The following is a 15,929-nucleotide window of genomic DNA, read 5'->3' as shown; positions in this document are numbered from 1 at the left end:
TATATAGCGCTTTTCTAGGCACCCAAAGCGCTTTACAATACCACTATTCATTCACTCTCACATTCATACACTGGTGGAGGCAGCTACAGTTGTAGCCACAGCTGCCCTGGGGCAGACTGACAGAAGCGAGGCTGCCATATCGCACCATCGGCCCCTCTGGCCAGATTGATACATATATATCATCAGAACAGTGTACATCACTGTCACAACAGTGTTTATTTTTATTCAAAGGCTTTATGAGTTTTCCTATAATGGTGGGCCGGTCTCTAGTCAAAATGCCCGGGACGATTTTTTTGTCCCAGTCCAGCTCTGTATGCAGCTCATCTTCAGTCTGGTGTTACCTACATCTTCCTATTCAGAAGGCAGAATTTCAGAGTTCTGAGTACAATCGAAAGCACCACCACTGCAGTTTTTTGTGTTGGATGTAAAAAGCAGGCTAGGATAGAATCAGGCGTGGGATTTCTCTCGTGGAAATGTGCACATTATCTTTTCCTTTCTATTGGTAGGTGGCACAGTGCACTTGTGGCAAGTAAGCAAGCTAGAAGACTGGCAATCTTGCTGGGTATCCAGTTACGGAAGCAACACATTAACAAGAGAATTCTGAGAAAAACCAAAGTTACTTTCCCTAGTAACTAGTTACTCTGAAAGTAACGAGTAACTTGAAGTAACTGAGTTACTTTTGATAGAAGTAACTAGTAATGTAACTAAGTTACTAATTTAAAGTAACTTACCCAACACTGCTTATCAGAGGGTAACAAGATCAGCATTGCTGACACACTTTGTCTGGGTCTTCCAGGATATGACTGCTGTCCCATGTGCTCACCCTGTCTCAGTTCCATCTACCTTCTTTTGCATTTGCGTCTCTCTCAGAAATGAACCATCTATGTATTTTTGATATCGCAGACATCGTCATATTCCAAATCCCGTGAGCTGCTTTGTGTTGCTTTGATTTGATATGAAATGTTTTGTAATTATAGTTTGCATGGCAATTTATTTCCAAATAAAGGCCAAGGAAAATATTAGAACACAGCATTGGTTTGGTATGAGATGTTATGCTTGTGCATAAATATCTTTATAAAGTACAACAGTGAAAATATGTTTGCATATTGAGGCTTGTGGTGGTGTGTCCGCAGACACAAAAGATAACCAAAAACTGATTGAAATCTAAAAAAATAGTGATAATAATTTTAGAGAGTATATAATTTCAAGGATTAGTCTAAATCAACAATTAAAAAAAAGGCAAAGGAAGTATACTCTTTAAAGACATTCAACAGACCATGGGTACGAAAAGATATTTTTTATTTAAAAAATTTAGTTTCCTATAATAAGCGCTGTAATTTACACAAATCTGACAAAATCATCAGAATTCATCACTCTTTTTCTGGATACTTTGTTAGTTTTACTTCTAAAGTTATTTACATGCATCAGTCACCAAAACTACAATTTAAGGAAAACATAAAGAACAATTAAAACTAAAAATTAAAATTCAATAATGACTAACTCTGTTCAGTTACAAATAAATAAAACAAACTACGTATATAATTTTCAGTGGAAGACAGCGTTTTCTCCATCTTGAATCCGTCTAAAGATTTTTTTGTCCATTTTGAGCCTGGAACCAGACTTGTGTTAAACACAAATCTTCATCCTGAGAAACAATTTGACATTTAGAATCATAACTTCTTCTGATATTAAGTAATTACTTAAATGAATACTGCAATCATTAGAACAATATGGAATTTTAAAAAGGACGTTCTGTTTGAATGCCATATGTCATTAAAAAAGTACTGACACATTATTTGTGTTTATCAGTGTTGTGTGTAATGTATTACAAACTAATAAACTGTTATAATCACATTATAGTTAGGGATGGGAATTGATAAGAATTTAGCAATTCTGATTCCATTATTGATATCACTTATCAATTTTATTCCTTATCGGCTCCACTTTGAGAGCCAGCACCATCAGTAAGAAACATATCAAAGACATTACATTTGTGCAAGTTATTCATGCTGTGTGGACTAATGTCTGCGAATGTTGCAGGTATTTCCCTTCTTTGTTGTGATCAGTGTTGCAGTCATTCCTCTAATGAAATAGTGTATTAATGAAATTAATTTATTACATTACATTCGCATTTATCCTGAAATTATCTGATATTAGTGGTCATTTAACAATATAAACCTACGAGCTACAGCCCCCCCACCCCACCCACTCACACACAATACAAGTACTTGTGCTAATAAGGACACACAATTGATCTTTCTCTTAGTTTTTAGGTATGAACCCAAAGCTGACAGCACATAGCAAAGTTGAAAACAAGCACAAACAGACTTGATTCTGTTGAAACATGAACAGGTAGAAATGGAGGCTTCAGCCTGACTGCTAATCACTTCTTTTGTTATATAAGTTCAGGGTCTGGCTGTTTTGCTGGGGTCAGCACTCATTTAACTTTAATGTTACTCCGGGATTTTGGCTATCTTAGCACTAGGTAGCGTTGGCATGCTTTCAAAGCACTGAAGTTATGTTATTTGCATAATACAATTGTTTCTGTTCTGGACACAGTTTGCACTTCTGCTCCTGCTCTCATCCTTTTGTGCATTAAAACTAAAAGTAATGTCTATATAAAGGCTGCAGACTAGTTAATTTCCAAGGAAGTGAACTGAATTCCAAGGAACTGAACTACTGAGAAGAGTTGGTTCTACTCAATTCCCAAGTATAGTAATGTAATGAATAACTGTAATAAATTCAGTAATCACATGAGTCACATCAGTAATTATCCCCCCTTGCATTTGTGGTATAATGAGCTCACTTTAGAGTATGTGGTGGGAAACGATAAACTGTACAGCAGTCTACAGATTTTAAAGAGACTGGATATTTTTATTTCACAAAAAGACATGCATGTGGTGACAGAGTTGAAACTGTGCCCAGGCCACAACAACAATCCTTTTTTTTGTGTAGATACTTATGTAACTTTGCAGAAACTTAAGTCTATTTTATCTTATTCTCCTATCCTAAAAGAATTCTAATCTAAATCTACATGGTGCAAAACTGTGTCTCATTGTTCTTGTAACAGTGACAATAAAGATCTATTCTATTCTATTCTATTTGGTCTGTTTTCTAACGCTGTCAGCTTTTTGTTAAAAGTTTTTTTCCCCTTTCCTTTTCTTTATGTTAAAAGTTAATCACCTGGGTTCATTCCCATTAGGATAGAGATTATGTTAATGTGTGGGACTGTAACAGAAGGTTTATATAGTTAACTGCTAGCTATGTGATGTAAAAACATTGTAATGACTAGCTAAAAAAATTATCCATCATTTTGTAATTTTGTACAGTAATTGATGATCTTATAGTAAGTAATTGATAATAATGTGTATTACATTACTATTTTGAATAGTGACCCACACACAGCTGTTTATGCAATAAAAAAACAAAAACAAGTGTAGATAAGAAAATGAAGAAGAGAAAGTTTACCTCATTCTGTCTCCTTTGATTATTGTGATCTGGTCTGTTCTGAAAAAATTGAAGTTCTTTTTCTGCATAAACAAAAATGCACTATCATACTGGAGCATTCAGCAGCAACAGTGCCATTAAGAATTTGCCATTTAATGGTTGTAGATAGTTTTGTGGAGGACTGTGTGTGTGTGTGTGTGTTTGAAGGTGAGTCAAACAATTCGAAAAATTAAATTCTAATAATTAAAATATACAGTACCTGTTTTCCGACACAACTGATAAATAAAAATAAAGGAAAAAAATGAAATGAGAATAGAAAATCCTGGTGTAAACATCATCAGCCAGGGCACGAGACTGGAACCACAGGTTCTGTCGTAGACAGCACGAGGAGTGGAGTCAGGTCGAGTATTGGAGTCAGAGTGAAGAGTGGAGTCAGGGCAAGGACTGGAATCAGGGCAAGGACTTGTGTGAGGTGAATCTGCATGAAATAAGTTGTGTATTAGATCTACATTTTTACTACAATCCACTTATGTATAGTGCTTTGTATAGTGTGTTTAGTTTACACAATATAGAAACACTGTGTAGCAATCTAGTTTAGTACTGACTTTAGTTATTGTACGTCTTAAGTGGCAAGCACACTGCTCTGTTTACTTCATGTAAGATGACTTTCAATCACAAGAAAGCCCCACGCTAAAGTATATCCTGCTTCATCGTCTTTTCTACTCTAAACGGACTATTATTTACAAAAGTAATACCATAATGCATATTCAAACACTTCAAACCAGCAAATAAAATTATAAACACATTAAGAAACATTTTTTACAGCAAGACTTACCTTTGCATTCCCATTTGAAAAAAATTCAGGTTTAATAATATTAACATCATTTGCAGTTTATTATTTTCCTTTACGTATTTTACTGGATATTAAACATGAGTGTTTTTTAACTAAGAAGGTGATGCAAAAACAATAGCCAAAAACTTGGTGTGCAGTGTGTACTTAAAAGTTTGTGGAAACTGGACAAGTGCAGGACAAAAGAAGTGGAAGACCTAAAACACTATCTACACCAAATGAACTGCATTTGAAAGTGATTTCCTTAAGAAAATGTTAAAAAACAATCCACCAAGACTTGCAGCTGGAAATGCAGCTGGCCCTTCAGTTGATACATGTATGGTTCACCTAGGCTAGGGGTCGGCAACTTTCAACATCATAAGAGCAATTTTAGCTCTTTCTACCAAAGAACTGGCCAAATTACCCAAGAGTTGCACTGAAAATCAGGGACAAAATAAAAAATAAATAAAAATGAGGGATGGGTAAAGATTTTTGCTTATGTCAGAATTAAATACAGTAGATGCACAGAAGCAATGTCTTTGTTAAACAGACTTCAGCAGAACAATGTCCCCAAACCTACAGTCAAAGTCATTAAGAACTATCTTCAGCCTAAAGAAGAACAAGAAGTACTAGAAGTGATGGTATGGCCCCCACAGAGCCATGATCTCACCATCGAGTGTATGAAAAGACAGAAGGATGTGAGGAAGCCAACATCCACAGGAGATCTGTGGTTAGTTCTCCAACATGTTTGGAACAACCTACCAGCCGAGTTCCTTCAAAAACTGTGTGCAAGTTTACCTAGAAAATTTGATGCTGTTTTAAAGTTGGTCACACCAAATATTGATTTGATTGAGATTTATCTTTCATTTGTTCATTTACTGCATTTTGTGGATTGATGAAAATAAATGATTAACACTTCCATTTCTGAAAGCGTTCTTTGTTTACAGCATTTTTCCTCACCTGCCTAAAAGTTTTTCACAGTACTGTATGCATATATATAACAAACCAACAAAAAAACCCCAATCACACATGAGTACTTACTGATTAAGATTCTTGTTGCGATACTGGCATATCTGTGGTCATATCTGACCTGAACGCTTGTGCCATCTACCCACTGTTCCTTTTCAGTTCCACAGTAATAGAGGCCCTCATCAGAATCAGAAATATTCATGATCAGCAGATCATAGGATCCAGAGGACTGATTCTTTTTAAAGTGGAAGCGTAATAGAGAATTCACTGAAATTGCTCGGTCACTGATTTTTTTCCATGCATCTTCTTTTAGTTTCAGAACAAGAGGAGGCTGATTTTCATGGGTACAATTTCTGTACCACACAATATATTCCTCAGAAAATGCTTCACAGTCACAATTCAGAGTGACGTTCTGTCCTGATGTCACTGTCAAATCCACCACTGATCCAGAAATCCAATGACCTCCTGAAATACAAACACAATAACAAATTTTGCCAGTGTTGAGTACAAGATGTGATGTAGAATTCCAAATAGAGTTGACACATTCATTTAATGTTTTATAATATTAATGTATAATTTAATTAGTTGTACAAAATATTACCTAAAAGAAGGACAAGAATGACATGAAGGCTGTCCATGTTTGATGATTACCTGCAGTTAAAAGACAGTAAGAATAGTGTGACTCTCGAATGTCATCGCCTACGCATAACTTTTCCACTAAAGGAAATGCAAGTTGCGATCGGGTGGTGGAGTGGAACCTTCTATTCTGTGGTTACACTGTGTCAGTGCAATGTCATGTGATGGTCTGGATGTAAAAATTAAAGTTCTTTTAACATGACAGACTGCTTTTCAACATGCTTTTCAGTCTTAGCCATTATAGACATGAACAAGAACACTCAGGGATTACATCTTCTCCCAAAGGACAAGAGGTACACACGAATTTTGATGAGCTATGATTTTTTTTATTACAACATTCTGACATCAGTCTTTTATGGCATCATTCTGATGTCATATGGTATCATATTAAAAAGGTTAAAAGTTTGCTGTACAGTAAAATGACATATTACTTGATATGCATCCTTGAAACTTTATTTAAGGTCAACTTTGACCTTGAGCACTAACAATATAAAGGCCAAGGTGAAATGCTTAGCCAACCTAGATACTCATGTACCCCAAGGTCTAGCATACTGTGAAGTTTGAAGGCGATCCATAAAAACTTTTATTGATTTTTACATCTGGTGTGTTCTTGACCCAATTTGAAAAAACAAACAGACAAACAAACAGAACTGATTATTATTTATTAAGATAAAGACACAGTGTAATATGTCGTGTATTCTAGTTCATCTATGTGACCATCTAAGTTCATTAAATGATGACTATGTGACAATGTAATTTATTTAGAGAACACATGACAGAAACATTTGGTTTTATCAGCTGTAGGTTACCTTCTGTGTGCCACGCAGGGAGAGGGTTGGGGGAGGTTTACCAAGATCTAGTGTGACACTTGCACAAATCTCCACGTTACAAACTATTTTCAGTGTGCTAGCATATCCGCTTCATACTTCAATAAAAATGAACAAATCAAGTTGCTAGATGCATATGAATACAGATGTAAACTTTATCTGACTCGAAACTACTTCTATTACTACTAAAATGTTTCAGTTATTCTTTTTTTAGTTCAATTCAATTAATTTTTATTTATATAGCGCCAAATCACAACAAAAGTCGCCTCAATGGCCTGTAGAATTACTGCTTTGGCTCAGTCTTACAGCAATGATCGAAAACACTATTTTCCAAAAACAGCATAAAAAGCTATGAGCTGGTAAATTTAATGGAACATTCAACAACTGAAGAGTAACGTTTTTGTCGTGAGTTGGTCAAACTCACTTAGCATAGAGTTATAAAAATATGACATATGTCTATAGTGATGGTGATTTCTGTACTTGAAACAACAGAGTGCGTCCCTCTTATCAGAAATCTGTTCTGTCTTTTGGTTTTAGAATTAAAAAATAAAGATTGAATAAAGTACGGGGTTCACAAAAACATGTTGCATTCTGTCGTCCAAGTAGACATTTGTTTCTGTGGTTTTCCTGTGAGCCTACTGCTCACTATATCGTCTACAATGGTGGTGGTTTGTGAGCACCTTCAACTTGTGAGAGTTTCCAAAAATATGGGGCATGCGTTAAAGCTGAAGTGGAAATTTAAAGCGTAGCTTAAAAAAAATTACAAGAAAAAAAAGAGTCTTGTTTTATGTTAAGAATCAACATTGTGCACATTTCTGCCAACCAAATGGTAAATGGGGGATTCTTTGAAAAATACATATCTTGCATTTTGTCTTGTAGCTGTTAGTAAACAGAATTAAAAGTTTAATCTTTACCTCACTCCTACAGATTTCAGACTCACATTTTGATCTGAATTTTTTTGTTTTGCCTTCATGGTGTAGCAAAGACACATATCAGTCAATTCAGGAACATAACACAGTGTAGAAATATATGAGGTTTCATTTCAGATCTTTTAATAATCTATAATATGAATTTTGGTTTTAATATGAATTAAACTGGTGCTGAACTGCGTGGTTATTCTCCACCATCATGGTGATAATCAGCCCCTTTTGGTTTGAGATTCCCTTACTTCACCCCTGCCTGCCTGCCCAGCTACCCGTCTTTTCTGCTCATCCATGTCTGGAAACCTTGTTCAGGATCTTTCTGTCCAGAATACCACATTTGACTTCATCTGCACACCTTCTTCTCTCTGGCACCTCTGGTAATACTTCTGCTAAGCCCATCCTTAATCTACCTGTTTACTCACCACTTGGCTATAATTTGGAACAGTATTGTCAACTGCCAACTCCCCCCACGCTTGTCCGGCCTGGTAAAACACTAAGGCAGAATCCAGCTTAATTTAATTAATTGATTAATGAATTAATGAATTGATTAATTAATTAATTTTGACAGAACTCCTGAGACCACCCTTAAGTTGAGCCCTGTCGTGTTCCTCATAACCCTGCCCCTTTACACCTGCCTATTCCACAATAAAGTTGGTTTAACTGCTAGCACTGCTCCGAGCATGCTCCTTGACCCTTGCCTGAACTGAGCTATAAACATCAGACAGATGGCCTCACATTTCAATTCAATTCAATTCAATTTTATTCATATAGCGCCAAATCACAACAAAAGTCACCTCAAGGCCTCATTTCACTTCAAAAGCTCACAAGAATAGAATAGTTTGTTATACAGAGGAGTTCGTTGTCTATTCAGTGCCCAAATCCTGCGGCTGGAAAACAAGTCCAAATCATCACCTCTCTACCACTATGTTTGACAGTTGAGAAGAAGTATTGTTTTTGAAGAGTAACAGCTGGAACACCTTTATTTTATTTTAATTTTTTATTCCTTTTGGGTTTTGTTTTTGCATTTTTGTTGCAGAGTCTCACCCTTTGGTAAATTTCCTGTGATGTCCACTCCTGGAAGGCTTTAAAAACTAATGTCAGCAGAAAAGAAGAATTTTAATATTAATCAAGTTAGTTCTGGATTATTTTTCAAATTTCAGTGCTTAATAATTTCTCAGTACAGTGTAAAAGACCTTGCTGTGGTTGAAACTGTGCATTTTGTTATCAAGGACAAGGAAGAAGTGTCGAATTTTTTACAATCACATTTATTATTTATACTACTAATTAGAGAGGCTTAAAAAAACAGTAGAAGGTGAATCGCACCACAAATACAATCGCAATTTAATATATTAGCTGCATGAACAGATAACATAATATTTCTGCTTCAGTAAACTTCTGTAAAGGTCTGTATTCTTTGGTATACTGTAAACTACTACAACTGATTTGAAAAAACAAAACACTCAAACATCATAAACGACAAACACCACTGTTTGTTGTTTATGATACGTTTCTTTTGTCATCTTTTAGATGATTAAGCAAAAATATATAATTAAACATTTTAACAAAGAAAAAACAAACATGTAATCTAAAAAGCTAAAGCTACTGATTTTGCTATTAAAAATGGCGAAAAAAATACACAAATGAACAATCTTAGAATTAAAACAAAACAAAACAGGAATACAAATGATACTAATTGTTTACATGTATACACCGATCATCCAAACCACGATCATTCACAGAGAAGATGAAAAATATTAATTATCTTGCATCAACAGCACTGTGTGTTTGGCTTCCTTGCAGTTTACACCAGACATCATCCTCAGTGATTAAAAGCTCTATAGGCTCTAGAATAGCTTTGCATAGGATTGTGCTAATCTCAATCCTTGCAGAAGTTTTTGGTTTAACCAGCATAATTCATTATGCATTTTTTAAATGAAACAATGAACAATCTAGAGCCCAGAGGTGTTGATAGCAGAATAAGTACAGAAGTCAGAACTATGCGTTATCTTCTTCTTTTGTCTTTGTGTGGCTTGACGGGTTTCCACTGTAGCATAAAACACATCTTCATCCTGTGAATGAACATCTGTCATTTACAGTCAATAATCAGATGGTCAAATGCATGACATGATTGTCTATAAATCTTTCTAGGGGCATATAAATCTGGTCGCCATTGTGAGTGTTAAGCATCACAATTAAAACAGCCAGCATCTTCTCTCTGATTAAAGAAACACGGCAGATCCAATGGTTCTAAATGTTCTCACCTTATATGTTACCTCAGGCTCATGCACTATTGCTCCAAAGGCATCTCCTATTATCACTATGTTGGTAAGACAAAGCTGTACTTTTCTCTTAACCACCCCAATAGCTTCTCCTACCTCAGTGAATGCTTCACTGAGTGATTGTGCCTTGTCTGTTTTCTGTGTATTATTGTAGGGCTTTTACAATACAATATAAAGCGCTTTGAGGCAACTGTTGTTGTGATTTGGAGCTATATAAATACAATTTAATTTAATGTAACAGAATGGTCATTTTTCGAGGTTAGCTTTTCCTTAAACTTTCTGGCATTATTTTTTTTAGCTATAGTTCACATCTATTTATGTAGGAGTAAATATAAGACTATTTGTTTGAGCTTGTGTCTGTATGCTGGTACATGTTTACTTTATATTTAATGTGCAGTTTTATCCAAACTGTTAAGCACTTTTTAAAACTGTGTGTGTGTTTTAAGATGCAAAACAAATGAAGTTATTCTTATTATTTATATTCTTTTTATCGATGAAATAATGAAAATATGTGAATCTATAACACATTAAGTCATTTTTCCTTATTATTGCAGGAAAGGGATAGGACACTGATCATGATGAGTAATTGGTACAGAATATTTACAATACATTTTTTTACAAGATGTGCAGGTTCCGCATACCATGTGTCAAATTGTACTTGATAAATACGCTATCAAGTACAATTTCCAAATAGATCAGTATAAATACAAATTCTGCCATTATAAATGCTATATGTAAATTTTAATTATTAGTAGGAGAATTAGTTATGAAAATACCAAAAATTGAATATGAATGAGATTTACCTGATCTTTTCTTGTTTGCTGACTGGTTTTAGGTCGTTGGTGATCAACTTTTGGTCACAGAAAGAAAGGAATACAACAAAATAATAAAAAATAATATCAAACATCAGACAGACTTAAATATAGTATGTAATGTGTGTGAAGCTTTACTTGGTGATTAAAATACTTAATACTTAAAATACCAGATTTTGGACAATAATTTGAGATTACAAACTGATGTAGTGAACAGTGATGTAGTGAACTGATGACAGAATTGATACAATAAACAAAATTAAATAAAAGTACCATTACTAGCAATTACCTGTTTTCTGGCAGTAGTGATGAACAAGAAGTGAGACAAGAAGAGAGGGGACAACAGCAAAAGTTGGGCACAGGACAAACAGCAGTTTCCAACACATGCCGCAAGCTTCAACCTGTGGAGTCCTCTCATGGGTTCGAGTTGTATCACTGGCCTCTAAATTGTTAATAAACATGTTTCAGTTATGGTCTGTGTGTATATTCTTGGTACTTCACTATTATACAGATCTCAAAAATCAGTACCCAGTAAATGTAGTTTAAATAGATAAATAGATGCCAATCAAAATATTTTTTCTGCCTCTAAGCTGCAGAGGATTGTTTGGAAAACCATTCTTCGTCTCTTTTGGATAGCCATTATGTGCACAATGCATGTACATATAAAATGTATCTAACATTTTAGTATTTAATGGCTTTTTAAATTAAAAACTGCCAAAAAATTCCATAATCATACAATTAACTTCAGTATTTTTTCTTTATAAAAATAAAAATGCTTTCTGACAATGATCCCGAGTGTTACTGTTTTTAGGATCCAGAAATTTCTCTTACTTAACATTTAAAAGATTAAATGTAAGCAATTGTATGTGTACAAAATTCTACTCAAATATTTACTACAAAAATAATACAACCTCATAATGGTTGTTTGTGACTCGATCATTAAAATTTACTTTAAACTGAACACAAGCACACATTCATTAGTTCATCAGTTAGTCATAGTTAAATTCCTTAATATACATATTTATCACACAAGTACTTACTGATTAGGATTCTTGTTCTGATGTTGCTGTATCTGTGAACATATTTGACCTGAACACTTTTATCCTCCTCCTTCCAGTGTTCCTTCTCAGTTCCACAGTAATAGAGACCCTCATCAGAATCAGAAATATTCATGATCAGCAGATCATACGATCCAGACAAGTTATTCTCTACAAAGTGGAAGCGTAATAGAGAATTCAGCAGACTTTTTTGGTCGCTGATTTGTTCCCATGGATCTTCTTTTTGCTTTAAAACAAGAGGAGGCTGGTTTTCATGCGTACAATTTCTGTACCAAACAATATATTCCTTGATGTTTGTTGATGTTTTACAGTCACAATTCAGAGTGACGTTCTGTCCTGTTGTCACTGTCAAATCCACCACTGATCCAGAAATCCAATGACCTCCTGTAATACAAACACAACAACATATGTGGCCAGTGTTTAAAACCACACCAAATGGTTGTAACTGTTGAGTAAAAAAGCTAATTTAGAATGTTATATATAATTAATTAAATAGTTTATTCTATAATAAATTGTATATTTAATTACCCATTCTAAATATTACCTAAAAGCAGAACAAGAACAATGTGAAGTCTTTCCATGCTTGACGATGACATGCAGTAAAGAGACAGTAAAACCGGCCTAATTCTCAAATTTCATGACCTGTGCAGACTTTTCCATTAAAGGTAATTCTAGATGTGATTGGCTCGTTGAGTGGAACCTTTTGTTCTGTGGTTGTTTTCTGTGAATGTAATGGTATGCTGTGTTCTTTTTTTTTAGACGACAGTGTGTCAAACATTCACATTCACCATTAGACACATGAAGAGTCTGATGTTTATGATGCAAAATGAGATAAACTTAGTAGCTTTCACAAAGAATGTGACTGGGATACGTGAAAACATGTCATAATCACCCATCCATCCATCCTAGTCATCAGTCTAAAAAACGCAAGCTAAATTTATTTACATAACTTGTGTTTTTGTCTTTGTAAGAAGATTAGATTTTGTGCTTGTCACCGTTTCTGTGTGTGGAAAAAAAAGGCTATAGTTTGTCATATAGCACTGTGTTGCTAATTTAATTATATTTTGCTCTAAATGTAGAACATGTCAGGAGCATTGTTACACCTGAGATCATAAAACACAGCTGTATTTGGGTTATAACATTTTTACTAACATTTGATGATTAATCAATTTATTATTTAACATGTGTGTCATAACCACTCAAATGTTTAGCATAAAGCCTAATAATTACCTGACTTGGGCTTTTATATCTTCACATGTAATCCTAGTTTTTTTTTTTTTTACTTCAGAAATAAAACAAAAGAAGACGCACAACAACAAAAAAGGTGGCACTTTATAGCACAGTCGGTAATGATGTGGTACTATTGGGAAAACAATGTGTAAATAAGGATATTATTAACACCATGTTTTTACAATGTCCATCCATCCAATACTTTGTCCAAGTCAGGATTGCGGGGGAGCTGGAGCCTATCCCAGCTGCTGTAGAGTGGTATTTACCATGTAAGAACCAACATAATATCTGAGTAATAGCATTCAAAAATAGTTCTTACATCAGTTCTTTTGGTATCTATATTACATGTTTTTAATGGTTTTTTTTTGTATGAAATAGTTTCAGTCTACTGTAGATTAATCAGTGGCTCCCCTCTGCCACCCCCAGAGGCCATCCAGGTGGAGGAGCGCCTGCTTCAAGGACCCCCGAGAGCCAGATGAGTCCTGTAGAAGATATGCTTATACTCCGGTATGAGTCATGGTTTCCACCTCAGCTTCCCATAATGCACGCGACCAAAAGGTTATCAAAATAAAACAGGAAACACATGGGAAAATAAACAGTGACAAAAGTCCAAACTAAAAGCACTGTGTCAGGGACCCAGGTACCCTGACACTTCCAAGCCCTTTGTTCTCCACTGTGGGCCTTTCTCTTGTTTTAAAAAAAAAAAAAAAAAAAAAAGAAAAAAAAAAAATATATATATATATCTCCTGTTTGTTATTTACTCCTTCTTACTATTTATATTTTATTCCTGCACAGTTTGTCACGGCGGGCTGCGCCGATGTGTAGATGAGGTAGACCCAAAAGCACGGTGGAGACAGAACTAAGTTTCCAAAAATAAAGCGAGCCTTTACTGTGGCTGATGGCATGAGAACAACTCTAGAGACACACTGAAACTGGGAAAACTAAGGGGACTAAGAAGATTGTGTAAACTAAAAGACTATGACACTCTGTGAAAGAACTATGAAAAACTATGAACGCAGAGTAACTAGGAATGCTATGAAACACAGTGAAACAAAGAGGAAAAACTATGAAATCTGTGGCGAGGATAACAGACGATCTGACAAAGAACAGTAAGAGACAAAGGAGTTAAATATACACATGGGGTGATCAGGGGGAGTGGAGACACACGAGGAAACAGCTGACTAGGATGAACATAATGATGCACAGGAAATGTAAATCCAAACACAAAGATATGAAAACTGGACTTTCAAAATAAACAGGAAAACATGACAAGAAGCTGGCATGACACGAACTTGACAACATTAACCAGGCAGGCAAGAAACATGACCAATAACACCCAATAAACAACAAGATGAACACAGGGGAAGAAACAAAGGACTAACAGCAACCTAGAAATTGACTGAATGAGCTAAACTGAAACTAGAACACAAATGAATACAAAATGACACACTAACAACCCACATACTGGGTCACATGACCCAGTACCATGACACAGTTGGTGTGGAGCACGCATAATTACATTGTACATCTACAGTACAATGACAAAAAAGGGTTTTTCTATTCTTCTCTAACATTCATAATTAAAAAAATATATACAAAATATGAAACCACAGTTCCATGCACGAAGTATTGTTTTATTTTTCAAATTTCATTACAGTGTTCCCTTGTTTGTCGTGGGAGTTACGTTCTAAAAATAACCCACGATAGGTGAAATCGTATCGTGAAGTAGCCAGCTTTATTTATTTATTTTTACAATTTTTATAGATGTTTTAAGGCCGCAAAAGTTGTCACTACACACTTTATACACTTTTAGACAGGAATGAACATTTTCACACTTTTCTCTCTTGCTTAAACGCTCCCAAAGTTCAAACCTTCATAGAAAAGCAAGTCCAGTATTATAGAATGAAACCAAAGAGCAAACCCTGTTTTCAGGTCCAGAACATGGGAATAGAACAGCTGCGAGAGAATTCAACATTAATGAATCAAGTGGAGGAAGCAAGAAGAATCAGTTGAGTAAAGTTTGACTTATCTGACTGTTTTGTTTTGCTTAATGCGCCTTATAATGCGGTGTGCCTTATTGTCCAAAATATATGGTAACTTCTACCTTCCTTTAGCATGTCCAGAAGTCCAACTTTTTGCGCGATGGTTAGCATCTTCCTTTGCCTTTTTGGAACTACCGCAGGTGCCTTTTTACGGTGCAAAACGTTTCGTCGATATTGTTGTGTTCGTTTGGGAGAAAACTTACAAACATACAGTACAGCACTTCAGAGTCACACTACTAGCGATCGAAGATTTATGTAAATTTGACAAGCTGAGCGCATTTTGTACTGAGAGGAGACACGACACAGAGGAGATTAATTGACAATGGTCTGAAGCCAATCAAGACCCAGAACACAATACGCTGTTAAAAAAAAGCATGCAAAATTGCACCAAAAAAAATCCGCGAAACAGCGAGGCTGCAAGAGGTGAACTGCGTTATAGGAAGGGACCACTGTACTTATAAATTTCTAACACAGTGTTTATGACCCTGCTCTAGTTGTCACAGGGTATTTAAGTGTGGAATTTGTTTACAATTGTATGTTTGTTATTTAAACTACTAATTAGACAAAATAAACAAAATAAAAATGAACTACAAGGAGCATCAGACCACAAATACAATCACACTCTAGTATGTTGCCTGCATCAACAGATAACATTACATCTCTGCATTGGTAAACTACTTCTGTTTCTGTTTAAATTCTGTTTTTTGTTTAGTAAATGTTTCTTTTTTCAGCTGTTAAGTTATTCAATTAAAATATATAATTACACATTTTACTCAGGGAGAAGCAAAAATGTAATGTATAAAGCTAAAACTATTTAGATTTTGCTATTATAATTGCTTAAAAATATATAAATGAACAACAATAAAAAAAACGAGAC

General features: G+C 35.0%; 1 long non-coding RNA gene across 1 annotated transcript; it reads right to left on the bottom strand.

Annotated features, from left to right (window-relative positions):
• Positions 1 to 1,289: 1,289 nt before the first annotated feature.
• On the bottom strand, positions 1,290 to 5,934 carry LOC146707877 (uncharacterized). Its single transcript, XR_014920889.1, has 5 exons — positions 5,847 to 5,934; positions 5,318 to 5,710; positions 3,707 to 3,925; positions 3,469 to 3,530; positions 1,290 to 1,645 (listed from the first exon to the last, which is right to left on the bottom strand). It is a non-coding gene; the product is annotated as an uncharacterized LOC146707877 (long non-coding RNA).
• Positions 5,935 to 15,929: the final 9,995 nt, after the last annotated feature.

Source organism: Copadichromis virginalis, linkage group LG6 (genome assembly GCF_057382275.1).
Source record: "Copadichromis virginalis isolate Kocher_CV1m ecotype Utaka linkage group LG6, C_Virginalis_male_GT1.1, whole genome shotgun sequence".
Taxonomy (NCBI): domain Eukaryota; kingdom Metazoa; phylum Chordata; class Actinopteri; order Cichliformes; family Cichlidae; genus Copadichromis; species Copadichromis virginalis.
This window is presented reverse-complemented; position numbering and strand designations above follow the sequence as displayed.